At 38.1% G+C, this 25,178-nt stretch overlaps 1 protein-coding gene and 1 non-coding gene across 2 annotated transcripts in view; both read left to right on the top strand.

Moving 5' to 3' along the window:
- Nucleotides 1–25,178, top strand: part of DPP6 (dipeptidyl peptidase like 6) — a 1,254,484-nt gene that overhangs the window by 19,787 nt on the left and 1,209,519 nt on the right. The window lies entirely within an intron of this gene.
- On the top strand, nucleotides 14,659–14,793 carry LOC127493857 (small nucleolar RNA SNORA51). Its single transcript, XR_007924395.3, has one exon. It is a non-coding gene; the product is annotated as a small nucleolar RNA SNORA51 (small nucleolar RNA).

The raw sequence follows: 25,178 nt of genomic DNA, 5'->3' as shown, positions 1-25,178 counted from the left end.
CTTTATAATTTTGAGGTATGTTCCTTCTTTACCTAATGTATGGAGGGCTTTTATCATGAAGTGGCATTTAATTTATCAAATGCTTTCTCTGCATCTATTGAGATAACCACATGCTTCTGTTCTTCATTCTGTTGATGTGATTTATGACGTTTATTGATTTGTGGGTGTTGAACCATCCTTGTACTTCTGGGATAAATCCCACTTGATCATGATAATATCTTATGTGGTTTTGTATTCAATTTGCTAGCATTTTGTTGAGAATCTTTGTACCTCTGTTCATTAAGGATGTAGATCTGTAGTTTTCTATTTGCATATTTGGTTGGTTTTGGAATCAAAGTGATGGTGACCTAATAAAAAGAGTTAGGCAGAGTTCCATCTTGTTCAATATACTGGAATAATTTGAAGAGTATTGGAGTTGCCTCTGAATGTTCTGTAGGATTCAGTAGTAAAGCCATCATTTTGCAGTCTTTTCCTTTACAGCAGACTATGGATTACTGCTTTAATCTCATTGCTTGTTATGGGTCTGTTTAGATTTTCTGTACCTTTTTTTATTTAATCTTTCTCAAAAAAAACTTTCTATTTGGTTGAACTATTGTATTGTTTTTAGTTTCAATGTCATTTATTTCTGCTCTTAAATGTATTATTTCTTGCCTCCTGCTGATTTTGATTTTGATTTGTTCTTTTTCTAAGTCTTTGGGATGCATCATTAGAGTTTTTAATATTATTTTTTAAATATTTTTATTTATTTATTTGAGAGGTAGACATACAGACAGAGAGGGAGAGACAGAGAGAAAGGTCAGCCATCTGCTGGCTCACTCCCCAGATGGCTGTGATGGCCAGAGCTGGGCCGATCCGAAGCCAGGAGCCAGGAGCTTCTTCCGGGTCTCCCACGTGGGTTTAGGGGCCCAAGCACTTGGGCCATCTTCCATTGTTTTCCCAGGCCATAGCAGAGAGCTGAATTGGAAGAGGAGCAGCCAGGACTAGAACCAGCGCCCATATGAGATGCCAGCACTGCAAGTGGCCTATTATGCCACAGCAGTGGCTCCACATCATTAGATCTTTAATTTGAGACATTTCTTTTTGTTTAATGTAAGTACTCAGTGCTTTAAATTACCCTCTTAATACTGCTTTTGTTGTATTCCCACATTCAGCAGCATGTTGTTTAATCTCCAAGTGTGTATGAAGGTTCTGTTGTTCTCCTTGTTGTTGATCTCTAGTTCTATGGTCTGAGAAGATATGTGATATGATTTCAATGTTTTTAAATTTGCTGAGACTTGATTTGTGGTCTAATATGTGTTCTAGACTAGAAAATGTTCCGTGTGCTGATGAGAGAATGTGTGTTCTGTAGCTGTTGGGTGAAACATCCTGTAAATGTGTTTGATCCGTTTGCAAAATAGTTTGTTTCAACTGTGATGTAAACTTGATTGATTTTCTGTTTGGATGATTTGTCCATTGACAAGATGGGATGTTAAAGTCACCCACTATTATTGTATTAGAGTCTATATCTCTATTTAGGTATATTTGTTGTATATTTCTGGGTGGTCTTGTGTTAGGTGCATAAATATTTATGAGTGTTATGTCTTCTTGCTGAATTGAACCTTTTATCAAAATATAATGTCCTTTTTTCCATTTTTAAGATTTTTATTTAAATTCTGTTTTGTCTGTTCTATCCACTCCTATTCGTTTTTGGTTTCCATTTGCATGGTGTATCTTTTCCTGCCCTCACTTTCTGTCTGTGCATCTTTGTGAAGTGAGTTTCTTGGAGGCAACATATAACAAGGTCTTTTTTTTTTTTATCCATTTATTCTACATAAGACTTTTGGCTAGAAAATTTGATCCATTTATTTTCAAGGTTAGTATTAATAGCTAAGAATTAAAACCTATAATTACGTTGATCAGATACTAATTCTATGTGTTCTGTTGGTGAATTTGGTGGTATCAAGTGTTTTTATGATGTTTACTTCTAATGCAAGACCTTCTAAAGAATTTCTTGCAAGGTCGGTCTGGAGGTAGTGAATTCTCTTGGTTTTTGCGTATCTGTAAAGTACTGTATTATAACAGCAACATTTCTAGTCATGGGACGAGGGGTTGTGAACTGAACCCTACTCTAGTCCTACAGAGTGACTGCAGGATAAACAGATTTTTCTGTGGAGGTTATGAGTCCAGACAGGTGGAATGCCAGTAGTTTCTTAAGTTCACTGGATAGATTCCAGTGGCACTGAGAAATGTGGAACTCACTGATACAGTCCTTGAGTTACAGGGTATAGTGGGGTTGTTATCGTATCTCCCAGGTTGGGAGTTGATTTTTTTTATGGGCTGTTCTGGTGTTAGCACCCAGAAGCTACAATGAATCCCCCTTACTCATGTAGCGTGCATGAGGTCTAATGCCTCAAAACTCCCACAGGACAGAAGTGCGCCATGCAGCTTTTCACTGCCAAGTAGCATACGCTGCAGCTGTGGGGGAGGGGAAGAAAGCCACATGGCTTCCCTGCACCAAGCCTGGAAGTAGCTCAGACCCCAGTCAGCTCCTCAGGCTGAAGTAAGTCAGTGGGTGACTGTGGAATTCCCTCTCAGCTAAAACTGAGCAGTGGGACGTGCAACAATTTCATTCTACTTTGCCGTGGTTAGATGGCGGTTCTCAGCCCCCAGCTGGCTGTATCTGGCTGCCGTGGTGTCTGTCTTCTCTCCTCTTGTCCTACAGAGTGTTCACTGTTTTCTCGTTCTTAGCAGAAAGTTTCCATCAGTCAGACCCCTGAAAACGCGGTCGTCCTTTGTTTTCATATCCCAGAGTTAGCGTGGCTATGTCCTCTCCAGCCATCTAGGATCCCCTCCCATAAAAGACTCTAGAGTTTCAATAGACGCATTATATTGCATTTTCTGTGTTTGCTTCTGTTGACTTTTGATGGTTTTAAGTTATATATTGACCAAGTACAGCTGTATATTTATGAGGTACAAAGTAATGTGATGACTTTTGAATTCAGTGTACAATTATGAAATGTAATTAGTATGCCTGTAACTTCAAATATTTAATAATTTTGTGATAAGAACATATTAAATGATAAGCTGTACTTTGGAAATTTATATTCAGTAAATAAAAGTTAAAAAAATAAATAAATAAAAAATGGAAAGATAAAAAAAGAACATATTAAATGAATGCTCTTAGTGATGTTGGAAATTACAGTGTTAAATGGTTAGTTGTATTCACCCTTCTGTGCAATTGATCTACAAAAAGTAAACTTATAGCACCTGTCTGCTGAGACTTTGTGCCCTTTGGCTATCAACTCGCTATTCCCTGCCTTTCTTACACCAGATTCGGGTAACTCTCATCCTACTTTCTGCTTTTATGGGTTTAATTATTTTAGATTTCACATATGAGTGAGGGAATGTAGTATTTGTCTTTCTGAGTTTAGCTTATTTCACTTAACATAATGTCCACCAGGTACATCTGTGCTGTCATGAATTAGGAAAATCTCTTTTTTGTGTATGCATCTCATTTTCTTCATCCATGAATAGGTGCTTAGGTTGACTCCTCATCTTAGCTATATCGTGAATGATCTGCAATGAACATGGGAGTGCAGACATCTCTTCAACACACTGATTTGGGTAAATTGCTAAAAGTGTGGTTTCTGGATCATATGGTAATTACATTGTTATATTTTGAAGAGTCTCCATATTGCTTTCCATAGTGGATGTACTATTTGACATGCCAACCACTTGTGACAAGGGTTTCACGTTCTCACCAACACTTGATATCTTTTTTTGATATTATCTATTTTAATGTATGTGAAGTAATATCTCATTGTGGTTTTGATTTTTATTTCCCTGAGGCTCAGTGATGTTGAATTTTTTTTTTCATTTATCTACCAGTCATTTATATGTCATCTTTTGAGAAATATCTATCTGGGTCCCTTGACTATTTTGAAGGCAGGCAGGTTATTGGCTTATTTTCTATATAGTTGTTTGAATCCCTTATATGCTTTGGATATTAATTTCTGTTCAGATGCATGGCTTGCAAACATTTTCCCAATCTACAACATGTGTCTTACTTCCGATAGTCAGTTCCTTTCTTGCATGGGCGCCTTCTATTTCAGTGTGATCCCATTTGTCTGTTTTCACTTTCGTTGCCTGAACTTTGGGAGTCAAGACTGAAAAAATATTTTCCCAGACCAATGTTGGGTTATTTTCTGCCTGTATTTTCTTCTACCGTTTTGTAGGTTCAGGTCCTATATTTAAGTGTTTAATGCATTTTGAGTGGATCTTTTTGTATAGGATGATAAAAGGGTCCATTCTTTTACATGATATCTAGTTTTACCAACACCATCTGTTGAAAACACTGTCCTTTTCCCAGTGTATGTTATTGACACATTTGTTGAAAATCTGTTGACCATAGATACATGGATTCATTTTAGGGCTCTATTGGTTTCCATTGGTTAATTTGTTATTTTCCTATGTCAGTGCCATGTTTTGTTTTGTTTTGTTTTATTGTCATTATCTCATTGTACTACAGTTTTTTTAAAAAAAGATTTATTTATTCATTTCACTTATTTGAAAGAGTTACAGAGACAGAGGAGATAGAGACAGAAAAACAGAGAGAGAGAGAGAGAAAAAGAGAGAGAGAGAAAATGAATCTTCCATCCAATGGTTCCCTCCCAAATGTCTGCAATGTCCAAGATTAGGCCAGGCTGAAGCCAGCAGCCTGGAAGTCCATCTGGGTCTCCCAAGTGATTGCAGAGGCCCAAGGACTTGGGGAATCTCCTGCTGCTCTCCCAGATCCATTAGCAGGGAGCTGGACCAGAAGGGGAGCAGCCAGGATCAAATTGGTGCTGCCCATATGGGGTGCCAGCATCATGAGACATGGTTTATCCTGCTGTGCCAATATGCTAGCCCTTGTATTACAGTTTTAAATGAGGTATTTTGATGCCTTCTGTTTTATTCTTTTTTGCTAATGATTCTCATGGTTACTCAGTGTTTTATATGGTTCCATATGAATTTTAGGATTGTTTGGCGTATTTATGTGATAATGACATTGGAATTTGATAGCAGTTGAATTAAATCCATAGTGCTCTGAGTACTATAGACATTTTTACATCAATTTTTCCAATCTATTAACATGGATATATTTCATTTACTTGTATCTTTTTCATTTTTTTCCATTAGTGTGTTATAGTTTTCAGTACACAGATCTTTTACCTCTTTGGTTAAATGTGTTCCTAAGTATTTTAGTTTTTTAAATAGTTATTGTAAATGGTATTGTCCTCATGACTTCTTTTCCAAGAAGTTTATTATTAGCATATGTATATTTTTGTCTTACAGCATTACTGGATTCATTTGCTAGTTCTATCTATTTTTAATGGAAATTTTAGGTTTTTATCTATGTAAGATCTTGTTGTCAGCAAACAGTAAAAGTTTCACTTTTGTCTTTCTGGTTTGGAAGCCTTTCATTTCTTTTTCCTGCCTTATTGTTCTGGCAGACTTGCAAAATGTGCTGAATATAAGTGATGAAAGTGAATATCCTTCTCTTACTCGTGATGTTAGAAGAAACGATTTCATTTTTTTCATCAGTGAATATAATGTAAGCTGGAAGCTTATTACATTTAGCCTTTAATGTGTTGAAGGATATTCCTTCTCTAAATAATTCATTGAGTGTTTTTTTCATGAAAGCATGTTGAATCTTAAACAAATGCTTTTTTAAAATCTAATGAGATGATCTGATTTTTTCCCTCATTGTGTAAATGTGGTGTATCATAGTTATCGATTTCTGAATGTTGAATCATCCTTGCATCACAAGGATAAACACCACTTGATCGTAGTGAATTATTCTTTTACCATGCCATCAAAATTAGTCTACTGATAATTTCCTGAAATTTTTACAAATATGTTCATCAAGGTATTGGCCTAAATTTTTTTCTTATGATGTTGTTTTACTTGGGTATCAAGGTAATGATGGCCTCATAAAAAGAGTTTGAAAGTATTCCATTTCCTTTGGTTTCTTTGGAAAAGTTTGTGAATAATTAGGGTTATTTCTTCTTTAAACATTTGGTAGAATTCAGCAATGAAGACATCAGATACTTGGCATATCTTTGAAGAGAGACTCTTACAGGCTTAGTCTTCTCATTCATTATTGGTCTGATCAGACTTTCTACTACTTCTTTGTAGAACCTGTCAGTCTTGACAGGTTGTATATGTCCAAGAATTTATTCATTTCTTTTATTTATCCAATTTGTAACATTTAGTTGTTCATAACAGTTTTATGACCCTTTGCATTTCTGTCATGTCATTTGTAACACCTCTTTCTGAATTTATTTCCTTTTTTCTTCATGGTTGGTGTAACTAAAGGTTTATCCATTTTGTTTGTTTTTTCAAAAATCAGCTATTAGGGTTTAATGTTTTGAAACAGCAAGTTAAGCCACCACTTGTAATGCTAGCATCCCAAACTGGAGTCCGAGCTATTCTGCTTCTGATAAAGTTTCCTGCTAATGTCACTGAGAAGGCAGTAGAAGATGGACCAAGTCCCTGAGCCCCTGCCAACAACGTGGAAGACCAGCATGGAGTTCGTGGCTCCATGGCTTTGACTTGGCCCAGACGTGCCTCTTGTGGCTGGCCATATGGATCAGCATATGAAATATCTGTGAACAGGAATGGCAATGATTGATAATTATGCTGGGCCTGCAGACCTTCCTTTCGGATGATCTAGATGGCTGGGCTGCGGCCTTTGCTCTGAATGTAGGCAGAAAACCTGATCTCGGGCACAGAAATCACCAGTGATACAGCTGGGTCGCAGGTGTATTCCCTGGCCAGACGGCACTGTTATTTGATTTCAACAGCTGGACAGGGTGGCAGCAGGGCTCCTGAGGTTAAGTGAATTGGGATGGATGGACCAACGGTTACGTTCAGTGGGAATGCCTCCTTTCCTAGGCGAGGTCTGGGTGTCACAGAGGAGTGTTTAACAACCTCTCAGTTCTGGCAACATAACTGCTTTTCACTAAAATTCACTGGAGTGCTATCTCCATCGTTGGGTAGGAACAAAGAGTGGGCTTTGAGGCCACAGTGACCATTGATTCAGCCCCTGGGTGTGGTAGGACTAGTGCTTGCTTTTTGTCAAATGTAAGGTTACTGAATTCTGAACTACTCTGTGAGCAAGAGTTGGAATGGTGGCTACTTTCCAGCTTATTATTGGCTAGAGCTTGCCAGAACTGAATTTATCAGAAAAAATAGAGGGTGGCTGTGAGTTTTTGTGACAAGAGATAAAAGGAAAGAATACAAAAGAAGATGTTTTTGCTGGCAGCCAGGAGCTATGCTTTGGGGAAAAGAATAGAAATGTTCCTGTCTTGTATCTTATTTTTCAGAGAAGTGTCAATAGAAATCTTCTGGATTCACGGATGTGTTGTACAGCTATACCTGGGATTTTAGTGATGATTGGAGCTGGTTAGTTTAAAATAATATTGAGTAGAAGTTCTAGATGGGAGTGGAACAAGAGCCTAGGCTGTCTAATGGGGCTCAGAAAATGTAGGTTTCAACATAATGCATTTGGTGGTAGTGGTTGTTTTATTTAAGCTACTTCCTATATGTATTGATTTTTTTTTCTTGGCATTCAAATGAGCTCTAACAAAAATGATGTGTAGTGTATAAATCACCTTGGAGGCTTCAATAAGCATTAGAAATGATCTCTGACCTTCAATGAATTCACCAGTGTTATACTAAATATTTTTTCTCAGGGAACAATCCTGAAACAAACTTATTTTTTTCTGTGACTATTCCAAAACAAATATTTGGGCAGTTATAAGTAGAAATACCCTTATTTCTGAATATATTAGACAGCGTTCTCTTTTTTTTTTTTTGCATTACAAAATTAAAATTTACAAAATTAAAATGTCCAATCCAGTCTAATATAATATTTTTTAAAGATTTTATTTATTTATTTATTTGTCAGGTAGAGTTACAGATAGTGAGAGGGAAAGACAGAGAGAAAGGTCTTCCTTCCGTTGGTTGACTCCCTAGATGGCCGCAATGGCCGGAGCTGCACTGATCCGAAGTCAGGAGCCAGGTCCTTCTTCTGGGTCTCCCATGTGAGTGCAGGGGTCCAAGCACTTGGGCCATCCTCCACTGCTTTCCCAGGCCATAGCAGAGAGCTGGATTGGAAGAAGGGCAGCCGGGACTAGAACCGGCACCCATATGGGATGCCAGTGCTGCAGGTGGAGGATTAACCTACTGCACCACAACACCAGCCCCAATATAATAATGTTAACTCTAGCATTCATTGAAAGGAAAACCTCTCTCCGGGCTTGAACCTGTTTCAGGGCTGGAAGCCTGTACTGGGGGACGGCGGGGACCTTTCTGCTGGTCTCCTTCCCACCGTGTTCCTTGCACCTCAGTACTCAGTAGTCGTGACTTCTCAGTTTCCCGAGTTTGGGATCTGGGGAGAAGGAATTGGGGTGAAGGCACAGTGTCAAAGAGGTACAATTTTAATCTGACAATGAGTCTCTTTACATCTGCTAAATACACAAAGCTGACACTTTCTTATGGGGAACTTGCGATGAATTTGTTTGGAGAACCTCACACAGTTTATTGACAAATGTCTGGGGCCTGTTCTACAACCATGATACTATCCCTTATGTCTGTGTTTCCTGATGCCAACACACTGCTATTCATTTTGTCTCACTATGAGGGGTTCCTTGAAAAATGGCTCTCCACTGTCTCCTCCCATGTGGTCCATTTCTGGTTCAGGGGAAGCACCCACACATCCCCCCCCCCCCATCAGCAGTACTGATGCAGCTTCCTCGAATGTAACCCCTCTGTTGACATTGGGTTTCCTGAGGGATAGTTCTAGTATCATCTTCTTGATTTAAAATTTTCTCAGATAGTACAGATATTACTGCTTATGCTTGCAAGCCACCTGTTCTCCAAAGTGCTCATTGTAAGGTCTCTGAATGGATCTGTGATAGATACCCCTTACTTGTCTTGTGTAAAGAGGGAATCAACACCTTTCCTTTCTCTGATCCCTCTCCCCCCAAAAGTTGGGAATGCCAGAGAATTCTATCAACCCTCTATATTGGGAACTTCCTCTCAAGTGTATAATAAATTATTGTTGATCAAGTGCAGACCTTTTTATCATTTCTTTTACTAAATCTAAAAGGTCACTTTAGACTATAGGTATCCTTGGTACCTATTTTGAAAGTTCTTACATTTTGGTGCCCCACTTGAAACTGAAGCAGAAGGATACTGTTTGTAGTTACCTCTTATTTCTAGCAGCACAAGCCGGTTGATGACAAAGGTACATCATGAGTGTTACCTAAGCTCAGTGTGTGTGTTGGAAGAAATTATTTTGGTTTATGTGGTTTGAGAAGGATTCATGGCAGAACTTGGGTTTCAGTTGGGCAGAGGAGGAAGCACATTTCATTTGATTTCAAATTTTGCTTACAGAACACAAGCAGCCCTTCTAAGGTAGAAAATGTTTATTTTCTGATATAGTAAATAAAGTCATCCTCCTTTATCCATAATTTTGCCTTTCATGGTCTTGGTTACCTATGGTCAACCATGGTCCAAAACACTTGTGAATGATGAAATCTCGTGCTGTCCCACGCTGTCCTGCCCTAGGTGTGAATCATCCTTTTGTCCAGCGTATCTGCTGTATATATGCTACCTTCTCATTAGTCATTAAGTAACTATCTCCGCTGTCACTTTGCTTCAGTATCACAGTGCTTGTATTCAAGTGACCCTTATTTTACTGAATAATAGCCCCACAGACACGAGTAATTCAGGTAATTCAGGTATGCTAGGGAGAAAGCTAAAGCCCTTCCTAACAGTGACTGAAAGTACGATAATCTATTTGGAGATAGAAAGTGACCACATTCACAAAACTTCTATAATTGTTACATTTTATTATATGTTACTGTTGTTAATCATAGTAAGGCTTTGATATATAAATTAAGCTATTAAAATTTATCACAGATGTTTTTGCTAAGGAAAAACAAAACATAGAATGGGGTTTGGTACTACCCACAGTTTCGGGCATCCACTGGTAGTTTTGGAACATACCCTCCACAGCTAAGGAGGGACTACCCTACTGCAACTGCTTGTGTGGCTCATTTTTCCTCCCTACTAAAATCACCCCATTGTGTTGCTTCTCAAACACAATTATGGATAAAAGTCTTCCACCTTTGTCCTTGTTAAAATGCAGATGTGAAGTCTCCGGTGGAGCCCTGAGTTCTGTGTTTCTTTAAAAAAGCCCAAGTGATCTGAAGCTGATACTACTAGTTCTGTGAGGACACTTTGAGTTAGCAAAGACCTATTGCCTTTTCTGAGTAATCAGATTACATAACACATTTGTCATGTATGAATGGCAAGTCAATGAAAATATTTCATTTTGTGAAAATGATCTTCATGGTGGTTTGCATATGGCAATCCCCCATGTCTTTGAACTCTACCTAGAAACTTTGGTGTCATTTATTTGGGAAGGAAGATTGAAATATGAACAATGAGAAAAGTGTCTCCATCATCGGCTATGCCATTCACTGGCTCTGTGGCCATTTATAAGTATTGCCATCTCCAGACTTTAGCCACTTTCATTAAAAAGTTTGTTTTATTAGGTGGTCTCCATAAGTCTAGCCAACACTAACATTATATTTTAAGTATATTTTATGCTTATCTCATCTATCTAGTTATATTATTAGAAACTTGGCATCTAAGGCTGTATTTTTAGACCTATTTTTCTTTCTAAAAGAAAAAATAGAAAACTGCATTAGTGGATGCTCAATAAATATTTGTTAATGGTGGTGCAGAAGAACATTGACAGTGGAGATATGAGAATGGGTCTAAATAGTGAGGAATCCATGAAGTTTTAAAAATCTCTTTAGCACATCTTTCTTGCTAAATGGTGTTGACTTACTAAAATGAAAATGATAAATTTTGTAATATTCATGCATGCTGAGTTTCTCATTTCTGACTTGGATGGGATTAATACAGTCAACTCCTCCATAATATGTAATACAGTTAAAAGGGTTGTAAGTTTACCATTATAAAAATAGGAAATTTTTGGCAAAAACACCTATGTTTGCATGTTCACATTTTAGTAATTTTTCATCAATGAAACCTCCTGTTCACTTTAGAATTAAGTAAGACATACCCAAGACAATTACTCTTTCCATAAGAGCTCCTATATTCTAACTTTTAATGTGTCTGTCTCTATTCTTTCCACATCAGACTGTACATAATTTCTGAAAAATCAGTTACTAAGCTATACACTGCCACTTTGTAAACCCTGCTGGGTTGTGGAGCCATATATTTGAGAAGCGGGAAGAAAGTGTCATAGTGTAATAATATGTTTTTACAAATAAGGAATTGTCTATCATATTTACTAGCTAGAAAGGGAGGTGAAGGAGTAAGGTAGAGGAGTTGATGGCTTATGAAATTCAAAAATTCCTCCTTGATATATATCCAAGTGATACCATGTATAAAATGCTTCCATTTGTTGAGCACAGCAGAAAAAATACTCCCTGTTCTTCTACCTGTTCAATTATAGCTTTTATTTTAAGTGATACATTATGTAAATTGCTATACTAACTGAACTTTTAAAGAAAGAATAAAACATTCATGTATAATACTTGTGTCTTACTCAATTTTCAAAAAACTGAGAAAGACATTAACTATATGGTATAGGAAACACTGGGGTCTTTTTCTAGACAAATGGATCACAAAGTTTTGAATTTACCTCACTCTAAATTAGAGTTCCCTTTGCAGCACTGTAAATTGCTGGCTTGATGTATATTCATTTTTGTTGTGTTGGCTGCAGCATGAGTACCTGGAACAGTTGTGCCAAAAGAATGCGGAGCTGAAAAATAAGGGAGACCAATATGAGCTCTTTTCATATCTTTGAAAAATATCTCAATATCTGAAGCATAAGGCTCAACATTGGAAAATTGGTAGTGGAAATAAGCTGCAGAAAAAAAATTAGTATCTTTCTGTAAAGGGGAATTATTAATACAAGATACGCAAAGCAACATTTAGACAATGTGACAATACAACTTAAATAATGGATAATTATTATGGAAAAGGAATTTTTAACTTTCTTTGAGTAAGCCTAACAACCTGTGAAAGGAAAATATAGTCTTTTATAATAATTAGGGAAGAAAAGGTGGAGGGCTTATCCCTGATTTAAAGGATGGGTTAATATGTTGCAGAAGCTGATTTCATTCCAGTTCATCTTCACAGTAGACCTATGGCGTGCTTTTGTAAAGAGGACTGTCAGATGTATTAAGTAGCTTGCATAAGGTTAAATGTCCATTAAGATACCATATGGCAGCAATGTTCCACTACAAATGATGGCTATAAATTATTTGTTGAAAGATCATTGATTTTAATAAGTTGGTCTTATTTCTATTAATATCACAATTTTCATTAGATCCAATAATGGGTTTTCTGCTGATTCTATATACTTGATCATGCTATCTACAAATGATGGCAGTTATATTAATCCTCATACCTTATTCCTATTTATATCTTTAACAATCTTTTTATTGTATATGCTTAATGCGTTTATCATGATGTTTTGATACATGCTGTTAAATTACTACAGCAATCTAACACATCCATCACTTCAGTCATCTTGAACAGGACCTTGAAACTATGTTAAACAGTAAGTAGTATGTCTAGTTGACAGTTGCTCAGTAGTCTAGCATGATTGAAGAAAATTTTGGTTTCATTTACCAACAAAGAAAAAAATGAAGGAGGAGCAATTGGGAAGCCAATATACTCATCCCTGTGACACATGAGCGCAGAATGTTTGTTAGCTCTGAAAAGGAGTGATTTGGGGACACTTAGTTAGAAATCTTTAGCTTATAGGCATTAACTTAAACTGTGAGATTACTTTCCAGTTTTTGCTTGGGAATTTGAGAGCTGGAAAGAATATCACACCCAATCTTGTGTCAAGATAAAGAGCCAAGTTCATGATTTTTAGGGAGTGGGAAAGGGGAGGGATGCGGGTGGGAGGGACGTTATGGGGGGGAAGCCATTGTAATCCATAAGCCGTACTTTGGAAATTTATATTCATTAAATAAAAGTTAAAAAAAAATTTAGAATACAGTAAAAAGTATTCAATTCTATTGTTATAGTCAGTATCACGTAATCTTTCATTGCTATATGATGAAACATTGGCCCCTGTTTGAGGTTATCTTATCTGGCATTTCTTCTGAAAGGCTTTCTTTGCTCTCGCTAGCATTCCTCCCCTTTCTTTTGAAAAAAAAAAAAAAAATCCATTGGCTAGGGTGTTAGGGAGGGGGAGCATTTGACACCGTGGTTAAGTCACTCTAGATGCCTTCATTCTGCATCAGGTCCCATCTAAGCCACTCCTGACCCTGGTTCTTGTTAATGTGAACTGTGTGAGGCAGCAGATGCTGGCTTGAGTCCTTGGTTCCCTGCCATGATGTGGGAGATCTGGGTTTAATAACAAGCTCCTGGCTTCTGCCTGACCTTAGAAAATGAATGAAGAAATAGCAAATCTACTGAGAGATTTTTTTTTTTAGAAGTGCATTAAAGAGGAGAGGTAACAGTACAGCCAAGTAATCCAAATCTATCTACAGGCTAAGATATAATGTGAAGTTGCTTACTCAGTTCAGATAAAGCCAGACATTAGTAGGGAAAAAATCAGCTGGGTTGGCAGGTGAATCAGTGGAAGTCAAGTGAGAACTGGTGGGGAGAGAATGAGGTTTGTGGTGGCAGATGGAAGAAAGAAGCATTCTCATTCTTGTTGAGCACCTTTTCTTCCTGAATTTAGGCATTCTTGGAAGGGCTGAAAAGAAGAATGAAAATATTGTGCTAAAGGTTAAAGTGCAAAGAGAGGGGGAAAGAGAGGCATGCATTAAACTCAGCCGGAATTCTTCTCTCCTATGTCCACCATGGGAAGAACGTCTTAATCTGCACTGGGAGAAGGAAAGGAAAATTAACAGTCTTAGGTACTGGTGCATACCCACTGAAGCCAGCATATGGAAACAGGAAAATCATTTGTCCCAGGGAGCAAACAGAAATACATGCTTTCCAGAACTATAGTGAGGAGAGGAGAAGGAGGATTTGTGACAGCTGCACTCCCAAGACCAAAGGACACAATGCCAGGATAACACTGACGCTGCCTTAGGAGAAAGAAGAATGCCTAAACACAAAGTACTGATACATGAACTTGAACCTTGTGGCATACTGAAAGTTGAATAGCAACAACAAATGCCAAACCAAGTTTCAAGTCCTGACTCCCTCCCTCTCTCTCCCCCCTAGAAGATACCTGATTCTCTAAAGCAAAAGCTGAAAATACCATATTGCATATAGAATAGATAAAAATCTTAAGTGGAGCACAAATATTATAACAATACATTTCCAGTTTCTCCCTTACAAAACATATTGTGATATTTACACTACAAAGAAGCAATATAATATTATTTAAGAGTGGATTTTGATTAATTATGTTTATGGTAAACCTTAGGGCAACCATAGTAAAATATTTTTAAATGGGTAGTAGTAAATTGATTAAAAACATAAAATAAAATAATGAAAATAGTAAGCAGAAGTCAGAAAAAAAAAGAAATAAAAAATAAATGGGACATGTAGACAACAGATAGCAGAATGGTAGGTTTTTAATCCAAAGAGATTGGCAATCATATTAAGTGTGCGTGGTCGGGCCTCCTGGTGCTTACCACAGGCTGTGTTTTTACACTGACTGTATAGAAAGAGGAGGCAGAACAGGCCTTCCCCATGTACACCTCAGCTCTGGCCTCATTGTGCCTGGGCTGTATTGTGAGTGGGGGGACAAAGAAAAAAAAAGTGTGCATGGTCAATACAGACAAATTAAAGAATGATGATCAGATTGAATTAAAAAGAAAAATCTTATAGACTTGTTACAAGAAATCCAATGTAAATATAAGATTTAGATGAATTAAATGAAAGGAATAGGTGAAAATATGCTATGCAAACATTAATAAAAGAAAGCTGGAATAGCTATATTACTAATAAATAACCTGGACTTCAAAACAAGACAAAATTGCAGAAGTAAGGAGGGACATTACATAATAAAAAGGAGGAAATTCTCCAAGTACATGTAATAATCCTAACCATATATGCACCTATCAACAGAGCTTCAAAATATATGAAGCAAAAACTGGTAGATTCAAAAGAAGAAATCAGGGCCATCTTCCGCTGCTTTTCCCAGGTCATTAGCAAGGAGCTGGATTGGCAGTGGAGCAGCTGAGACACAAACCTGTGCCCATATGGGTTGCCGGTATCACAGGTGGTTTCTTTATCTGTGTTATTGAAAACATTACTGTCAAATATAACTCAAAATGAAATAGCCAGAACATGTCTGTATCTGTTAAATAAATTGAATTCATGTTTGAAATTCTTCAAGCTTCAGAAACAGATTTTGCTTGTGAATTCTATCATTATTTAAGGAATAAATAATAAAATTTCTATGCAACATTTTCCAGGAAACAAAGAAGATAGGATACTGCCCAACTCAATTTTTGAAACAAGCATTGCCCCAGTATGAAAGTTGGCAAAAGATTTTAAAAAAAGTAAAAACCAATATCCCTTATAAACAAAGACACAAATATTCTCAATAAAATATTAATAAACTCCATTATTATATAAAAAGTCTCACAATGAAATCAATTTTATTCCAAGTATGCAAAGCTTATTCAACATTTGGGAATCAGTAAACATAATTCATGTTAATAGGTTAAAGAAAAAAAACCATATTATCTTTGCAATATATAAGAAAGGATTGAAGAAAAATATAATGCTCATCCGTGACTAATTTTTCCAACATTATAGGAGTGGAAGAAATCTTCCTTAACTCAATCAACAATTTCTATAAATAAGTTATGGCTAACATAATACTTAATGAAAACTTAATGCTTGATCCATATGATCGTTCCTGTTCAATATAGTGCTGTAAATCAATCAGTGAAAAGAAACACAAAGTTAAAGAATAAAATGCTCACAGATGTGAAAAGAAAAATAAACTATATCTATTTACAGACAAAATTGTTGTCTTTATAGAAAAACTCCAAAACATCTCCCAAAAATGTTCTAGAAATAATTAGTAAGCTTAGTAGGGTCATAATTTACAAAGTCCATATCAAAAATCAATTGTTTTCTCTGTTATAACAATCTGTATTGGAATTTAAAATTTAAAAATATTATTCAAGATAGTATCAATAATACACTTTGGTATAAGATGAAAAAATACTTGGAGAATCTGTGTGCTGAAATTTAGGAAACAGTGGTGAAAGAAATTAAAATAGAAGAATAGAATATAAGAAGGTACTTCAAAATACTCATGGAAAGTGGAATTAAAGATGAGTTTACTTTGGTTCGAAAAATTACAATCCATACATGAATTTTATAAGATGTACTTTTCTATGTATCATAAAATTTTTTTGTAGCACAAACTTTTTTTTGCACAAAATAAACTCAAATTTGATTCCATTTTTCCATGAACTTTTTGAAGTACCCTCATAACTGCTTTCACTGTAATTTATAAATGGTAAGGTTTGAGCCTCCCCAAAATTATATCCCCAAAATATATTCAGTGAGACACCAATCAAATTCTCAAAAGACTTATTTTACAGATAATACCAAGCTCATTAAAAAATGTATGTGGGAAGGCACAGGGATTAGAATAGCTCTAAAACATTTGAAAAAGAATCATATAATGGGAGCACTCATCTTATTTCAAGATATACTTTAAAACTACAGCCATCAAGACAGTGTGATATTGCCAAAAGGATAGATAAAGGGTTCAGAAATATCTTCAACTAGCTTGTTACAAAAGTGCCAAATAATTTTAGAAGAAAGGTAGTCTTTCCAACAAATGGTATTGGGAAAATTGGACATCATATACAACAATAAATGCTTACAGAAAAATTATTTCAAAATGATCAAAGACTCAGGTAAAAAAATCTAGTCTATACACTTTCATAGAATAAAAGGGAAAATACTTGTGAAATTAGACTTAACTACATCAAAAGCAAAACACATAAAAGAATAAGTAAATTGGACTTTATTATAATTTTTAAACACCTGCTCTTTGAAAGATACTGTTAAGAGACTAAAAAGACAAGTCATGGGCTAATAGAAAGTATCTGGAAATTGCTTTTCTGGAAAAGGACTTGTATTTAGAATATTTCAAGAGTTCTCAAATTTCAACAATAAGAAAACCTACAACCCAGTCAACAAACAGCAAAAAGATGTAAGCAGATACTAACCAACGAATATAGGTGAACAACAAACACATGAAAAGATATTCTACATGATTCATCACTAGGGAAATGCAAAATTCATGATAAAATACCAATATGAAATTATTTGAATGGCTAAACAAGACATAACAATCAACAAACAAGAAGAAGCTGACAATACAAAACGCTAGCAAGATTGCAGAGCAAACTGGATTTAATTGATTATGGGAATGCAAAGTGCTTCACCTCCCATGGGGAAGTGTATCAAAGTTTCTTATAAGGTTAAATATATATTTACTGGATAGTCCAGGCATCTTACTCTTGAGTATTTACTTACTCGGAGAAATGAAAAGGCATGCTCATGAAAACTTGACATGAGTGATTGTAGCCGGTTTATTTATAAGTACTCAAAGCTGGAAATTACTTAGGTGGCTTCCAACTGGCAACTAACGAAAAAATAAGTGTGATATATCCATACAGCTGAGTACTAGTCACCAACAAAAAGAAAGGAATTTTGATTAATGCAACAATGTGAATAAGTCTTAAAAGCATTTTGCCAAATGAAGGAAGCCAGAACTCAAGAGACTCATATTGCATGATGCCATTTATAAGACTCTCTGTAAAAGGCATAATTACAGGGACAGAAATTAAATCAATAGTTTCCAGGATTATGTGGGAGAAACTAGCTATAAAAGGGTACCCTTGGGAGTTTCTTGGGTAATGCCATATTAGGATTTTGTTAGTAAATACATGACTATCCACTTGCTGAGATCCACAAATTGTAAAAGATAAGAGCTTTAATCTATGTAATTTAAAAATGCACACATAGCTATTTGGGGAATGCAAATAGAATACAAATTTTAACAAATGAGCATAACTCAATTGTAGATGACTAACATAACTACATTGAACATGTGGGGAAAGAACCAACTAACTAGTTACTTTACAAAACATTATCTTGATTTAATATTATATGACTGAAGGCAAAAAAAGAGCTGTACAAAATGAAAAATTAGTGAATCTCTTCTAAAGTTACATGTTAACAATTCTGAATACTTGATATGTGGGAAAGGACCTGCCCAATTTAATACAATTAAATACACCCTTTTTAGGCATACAGGTCTATAAAACGTGACTATTTACAGTTCTGTCATCAGCACTATCATCAAGATAAAGAATATTTCCATCACCACAAAATACCCTTTATGCCCTTTTGCACTCAAGTCCCTCTCTTCCTTCCCCAAATCAAGTGATGGCAAAGATGTGGAAAAAATGGTGGAAATGGCTGGTGGGAATGCAGAATGGCACAGCTACAGTGAAAAAGCTTGGCATTAGATTGTTAAGGTAAATATTCATTTGCTATAAATGCTAGTAGTCCCCTCTTAGCTATTTAGCCAAGTACAGATACACCCCCAAACAAAAACCTGTAGAGAAATATTTATAGCAGGGACTGGCACTTTGGTGCTGGCATCACATATAGGCACTGGTTCATGTCCCAGCTGCTCCACTTTTGATTCAGCTCTGTGATAATGTCCTGGGGAAGTGCTAGAAGATGACACAAGTGCTTGGCCCCCTGCTCCTGGGTGGGAGACCCTGAAGAAGCTCCTGTCTCCTGGCTTCGGATCAACTCAGCTCCAGACTTTATGGCCATTTCGGGAGTGAACCAGCAGATGGAAGACCTTTAAAATAAATGACTAAATCTTAAAAAAAAAAATAGAAATACTTATAGCAGTTTAATTAATAGTCATTTAACTCTCAAAACAAAGTATCCGGCCGGCGCTGCGGCTCACTAGGCTAATATTCCACCTTGCGGCGCTGGCACCCCAGGTTCTAGTCCCGGTCGGGGTGCCAGATTCTGTCCCGGTTGCCCCTCTTCCAGGCCAGCTCACTGCTGTGGCCAGGGAGTGCAGTGGAGGATGGCCCAAGTACTTGGGCCCTGCACCCCGTGGGAGACCAGGATAAGTACCTGGCTCCTGCCATCGGATCGGCGCAGTGTGCTGGCTGCAGCACGCCGGCTGCAGCGCGCTGGCCGCGGCAGCCATTGGAGGGTGACCCAACGGCAAAAGGAAGACCTTTCTCTCTGTCTCTCTCTCTCACTATCCACTCTGCCTGTCAAAAAAAAAAAAAAAGTATCCATTTGTAGGTGAACAGAGGAACAAATTCTGTTACATCCCTGCAATGATTACTAATAACAACAGAAGAGAGAATTACTAACATATTCAGCGATACAGATGAATCTCAGAAAAATTTTGCTAAATGAAAGAAGCCAGAATCAAATGGCTACAAACTATATTATTTCATTTATATGACACTCTAGGAAGAGAAAATTACAGTGATAAAGATCAGATATTGTATTTTCTATTTTTTTTTTGTTGTTGTTGTTATTTGACAGATAGACAGTGAGAGAGAGAGACAGAGAGAAAGGTCTTCCTTCCATTGGTTCACCCCTTCAAATGGCCTCTACAGCCAGAGCTGCGCCTATCCAAAGCCAGGAGCCAGATGCCTCCTCCTGGTCTCCCATGCGGATGCAGGGGCCCAAGCACTTGGTCCATTCTCCACTTCCTTCCTGTGCCACCGCAGAGAGCTGGACTGGAAGAGGAACAATCGGGACTAGAATTCAGCACCCATATGGGATGTCGGCACTGCAGGCAGAGGATTAACCAAGTGAGCCACGACACTATTGTATTTTCAATACCATTTCCCCATAGAAGGTGTCAGGGTACTTCAGAAAGCAGTCCATGGAAGGAGCAGGAAAAATTCACAATGAATCTAGAGCATCTGGTTATATCACACATTAAGAAAAAGGATGAGGGCAAGAAGAAAGTGCAGAGGGGCCAAGTTGAAATCCACGGTTAGATGCATAATGTTGGCAAGCAAAACCTGCAGGTAAATGTTAATGTTAATAAGCATAAGTTAAAGGAAACATGAGAGACTTGCACAGGGGCTGGCTGTTTGGCTCAGTAGTTAAGTGACTAGGTGGGACACCTGCATCCCATACCACAGTGCCTTGTTTAAGTCCTTGAACCTCTTTTTCCTATCCAGGTTTCTGCTATTGCACACCCTGGGAGGCATCAGATCTTGGCTCTAATTCCTGGGGCTCTGCCACCCAAATGGGAAATTTGGGTGGAGTTACAGACTTTTGCCTTTGGCCTGGCACAGCCTCAATTATTGTGGGCATCTGGATAGTAATCTAGCATATGAAAGCTCTCTGTGTCTGTCTGTTTTCTGTTTCTTTGCCTTCCAAATAAAGTAAAAACTTATAATAAAAAAGACGTGTATTCTAAAAGATCTCCCCAGGATACTTATTAAGTATTCAGGGAAAATATACAGTAATTTTATAGTGGAGAAACCTGGCAGATACCAACTTTCCAAAGATCTCATCAATAATAAGATAATGCAACTCTTGTCTCAATGCGTTGAGGAAGGTACATTCCTTCTTTGTTGTTGTTGTATTCATGGCCCAGAATGCATAACCTCAATCTGAAGCAGGGCAAAATATGCAACAAATTCAAGGACGCTAAAAAAAAAGCTGATGGCTGGTGCCGCGGCTCACTAGGCTAATCCTCCACCTTGCGGCGCCGGCACACCGGGTTCTAGTCCCGATCGGGGCGCCGGATTCTGTCCCGGTTGCCCCTCTTCCAGGCTAGCTCTCTGCTGTGGCCAGGGAGTGCAGTGGAGGATGGCCGAAGTGCTTGGGCCCTGCACCCCATGGGAGACCAGGATAAGTACCTGGCTCCTGCCATCGGATCAGCGCGGTGCACCGGCCGCAGCGTGCCGGCTGTGGTGGCCATTGGAGGGTGAACCAAAGGCAAAGGAAGACCTTTGTCTCTGTCTCTCTCTCTCACTGTCCACTCTGCCTGTCAAATAAATAAATAAATAAATAAAAAGCTGATGAAGATTCTTTGAGAGTGTCTGAGTCATGAGAGACTAAGGGGTCCTCACAGATCAGAAGAGAAAAGAAGCAGTACCTAAAGGTAGTATGGGACCCAGGACTGGATCCTAGAACAGACAAGGTTCATTCGTGGAAATGCTGGGGAGTCCAAATACATTTTTTTACATTAGTTAATGTTATTGGAGTAATACTGATTTTTCTGCTTTGATGATTATACCATGGGTGTACACATGCTAATGTTAGAGAAAATGCACTAAAGATATTTAGGGGTTTTCTCCTATATTTGTGATATTTTATGAATCTAAGATTATTGCAAAAAGAGTTAAAAATGAATTTTAAAGGATTATAGAGTGAAATATAAGAAGAAAATCATGAAACTGCTTATAATTGTTTAAAGGTTGTTATTTATGTTGTAAAAGTTTCATGTATTTCCAGACACTATGAGAAACAATGACTTGATCAGCCCTTGTCTTGATTGTTGAGGAACAACTTACTATTTTATTCCTTTTAGTACTTTTGTTGTTGTTCTTTTGTTCTACTTAATACCATTGGTTGAACTCTGTAATTAATACACAATTATTCTTAGGAGTTTAAAATTAACAGAAAAGTGATCTCTGTTAAATATGAGTGGGAATAAGAGAGGGACGAGATATACAGGTTGGCACATGCTCACTCTGACTTATCTCCAATGGTAGATCTAGAAATGTGCCAGGGGATTCCATACTTCTACATGAGTAGATCCAGAAACTGGTTATCATTTTTTTAAAAAATCCAAGTACAGGAAGGTACATTCATGGAAACAGAATAAATGTTAAGAGAAGTAAGCATTAAGTCAAAAGAATAGTGTCTTGCAAGCCAGAAAAACAGCATTTTTTATTTTTGGACAGGCAGAGTTAGACAGTGAGAGAGAGAGAGAGACAGAGAGAAAGGTCTTCCTTCCTTTGGTTCACCCTCCCTGGTTACTATGTCCAGTGTGCTGAGCCTATCCAAAGCCAGGAGCCAGGTGCTTACTCCAGGTCTCCCATGAGGGTGCAGGGCCCAAGCACTTGGGCCATTCCCCATTGCACTCCCTGGCCACAGCAGAGAGCTGGACTGGAAGAGGAGCGACCAGGACAGAACTGGCGCCCCAACCGGAACTAGAACCTGGAGTACCGGCGCTGCAGGTGGAGGATTAGCCTAGTGAGCCGCGGCGCCGGCCAACAGCATTGTTTATTAAGAACTTCCATAAAATAACTTCTCTGAATAAAGAAATTATTCCATGGTTATTCAGCCTTAAAATCAGCAATAGACATTAGTACAATTAAGACTTTGAGAAAAGCTCGATACTTAACATTTTTTAAAAAGAAATTCATTGGTTCCCCGAATTATTTAGCTATAAGTCCTCCTTTTTTTTTTTTTTTTTTTTTTTTTTTTTTTTTTTTTGACAGGCAGAGTTAGACAGTGAGAGAGAGAGAGACAGAGAGAAAGGTCTTCCTTCCTTTGGTTCACCCTCCAATGGCCGCCACGGCCGGCGCACCGCGCTGATCCGATGGCAGGAGCCAGGTACTTCTCCTGGTCTTCCATGGGGTGCAGGGCCCAAGCACCTGGGCCATCCTCCACTGCACTCCCTGGCCACAGCAGAGAGCTGGCCTGGAAGAGGGGCAACCGGGACAGAATCCGGCGCTCCAACCAGGACTAGAACCCGGTGTGCCGGCGCCGCTAGGCGGAGGATTAGCCTAGTGAGCCACGGCGCCGGCCAGTCCTTTTTATTTTCAAGTAGCCACTTGAGATCAGCTTCACAAAAGCAGGAGCTAGGTCTGTTTGCTAGGAGGCATACAGATGATTCACAGCACATACTATAACTGTATTCATTAAACAAAGATGGATTCGCCTGTTAATATCCTTGGACTTGGGTTCTAAGGAATAGACCAACTTTTGGGATGAATACCGTGACTGACAAGAAGATAGTGGCCTTGGGGAAAACAAGAGTGGATAACCAAGGAATTGGGGTTTATAAAAACATGGAACACATTCTCTCTGTGGGACTTAGCAGGAAAAATTAAGATTTGGAGTAGTTCAGAGGATATGTTGGAGTGGCCAGAGCATGATTTTCCTGATCCTCTAGGTTCCCATTTGGGTTATGATGCAAAGATGTGGGCTTTCTACAAGGAGGCTTCCACAGGAGACGGATCAGAACTAGGTATCTTCTCACAAGGTGTATTTGGAGGATAGAAAATAAATATTTTTAAATGTAAAGGAGGGATAAAAAATAAAAAGAATGATTGTCCTTATATATGTCCCTGGAGCATTTATTACAATTCTTTCTTGAAACATTTGTTAAGGAGAGATTGATGAGGACCGGACCATTTCATAGGCTTAAATGTATTCTCTAAATCATTTTGGAAGAGAGGGCTTTAAATGTGAATTAATGAATTATCTCTGCATTCAGGAAAATGAAGTATTATGATTACTTGGTCCATTTCTCATCTTGACTGTGAAGACTGAAGACTTCCAACACCTCTGGATTAGCTTCCGATTGCATTAGTTTCATGAGGTTTCAATCAAAGATGATAAATAGCCCCACAATTTGCTTATATCCCTCATTAATCCTGGTCAGAATTCCCCAGGGTTGCGGGGACATTGTTCATGTAGAACAGTGGCAGACTTGGGCAATTTGTGATTAGCAGAGAGCAATGTTCTTGTGAGGTGGCTGCTGCTTTGTCTCTGTGTGGCTGAACCTTGTGAGGACTTAGCTGCTGGGTTCTCCTCTAGGAACAGAGAGAAGTTCAGTGTGCATACTGCTTAGAAACACCCTTGGGTTGCTTAGAAAAATCTTGAGGCTTATCAGTTCCCTGGAAGGCAGGCAGGCAGGGCAGATCGGTTCATCCCATGTGAGCATTTCTCCTCTGTTGTGGGATGTTTTAGGGAAGGAACAAGTAAGGTAGAATGGTTCCCTTTCATGCTGCTGGGATCATGTGAGACATACCTTTATATCAGTAAGATGAATGGAGGTACTAAAAGGTGCAGGTTGATCAGCTCAAAAGTCTGAAAACGCTCTGAAATCTGACTTCTTGAGCACTGACTTGACATTCAAGAAGTTTTATACACTGGAGCATTTCAAATGTAACACTTTGGATAGGAATGCTCAAATGCTAAAGTCTATGCAAATATTCCAAAATACAAAAGAACTCCAAAACCGGAAACACTTCTGGTCCCAAACGTTTCAGATAAGGGGTATTCAACACGTACCTTAAAAGGGTCATGGCAGGGTTAAATAACTTCCCTATGAATTGGTGTAAGGATCAGTGTATTATTCCTTTATATAAAAATAGAGCACCCATGATGAAGATAAACTAAGTATCTTAAAAATATTTGAGTTTTAGCCAAATTATGAGATGTTAGTGCTTTTCCTTTTGCACATATTGAGATAACTAATCAAGTCATAAAGCCATAATAGTTATCTATTGTAAAGTCACAAGCTCCTGTAATTTGAAGAAACCGGCTATTTCCCCCAGGGAATGCATATATGCTCCTATTCACACATCCATACATTTAATAGTCACTATTTGTTAGGAAAAGAGGTGCAGATTGATGCCTCCTCACACAGGGCACCAAAATGTCAGGAAAAGAGTACAGAACAGAGAGGAGACAAGATATTGATTTACAGCCAGACCGAATTATTCAGAGAAAATAAATCCGCAGACTTGGGTGACCAACTGCCAGTGTGCACATTGATGGAACCTGCAGCAGGAGGCCCCAACACAGGGCCTTTTTATATCTTAGGTGGGCTAGGGGAGGGGGTGAGGGACAGTAGGCAGAAATAAGCTTCTCCATACTGGTTCTTTTTTAAAAAAATTATTTATTTATTTGAAAGTCAGAGTTATAGAGAGGCAGAAGCAGAGAAAGAGAGAGGTCTTCCATCTGCTGGTTCACTCCCCAGATGGCTGCACCAGCCAGAGTTGACTTGATCCAAAGCCAGGAGCCAGGAGCTTCCTCCAGATCTCCATGTGGGTGCAGAGGCCCAAGGACGTGGGCCGTCTTCTTCTGCTTTCCCAGGCCATAGCAGAGAGCTGGATGGGAAGTGGAGCAGC

This window comes from Oryctolagus cuniculus, chromosome 7 (genome assembly GCF_051225735.1).
Source record: "Oryctolagus cuniculus isolate XC-2025 breed Fujian yellow rabbit chromosome 7, ASM5122573v1, whole genome shotgun sequence".
NCBI classification, from domain to species: Eukaryota; Metazoa; Chordata; class Mammalia; order Lagomorpha; family Leporidae; genus Oryctolagus; species Oryctolagus cuniculus.
The sequence above is the reverse complement of the archived record's forward strand: the minus strand, read 5'-3'. Positions and strand labels throughout refer to the sequence as shown.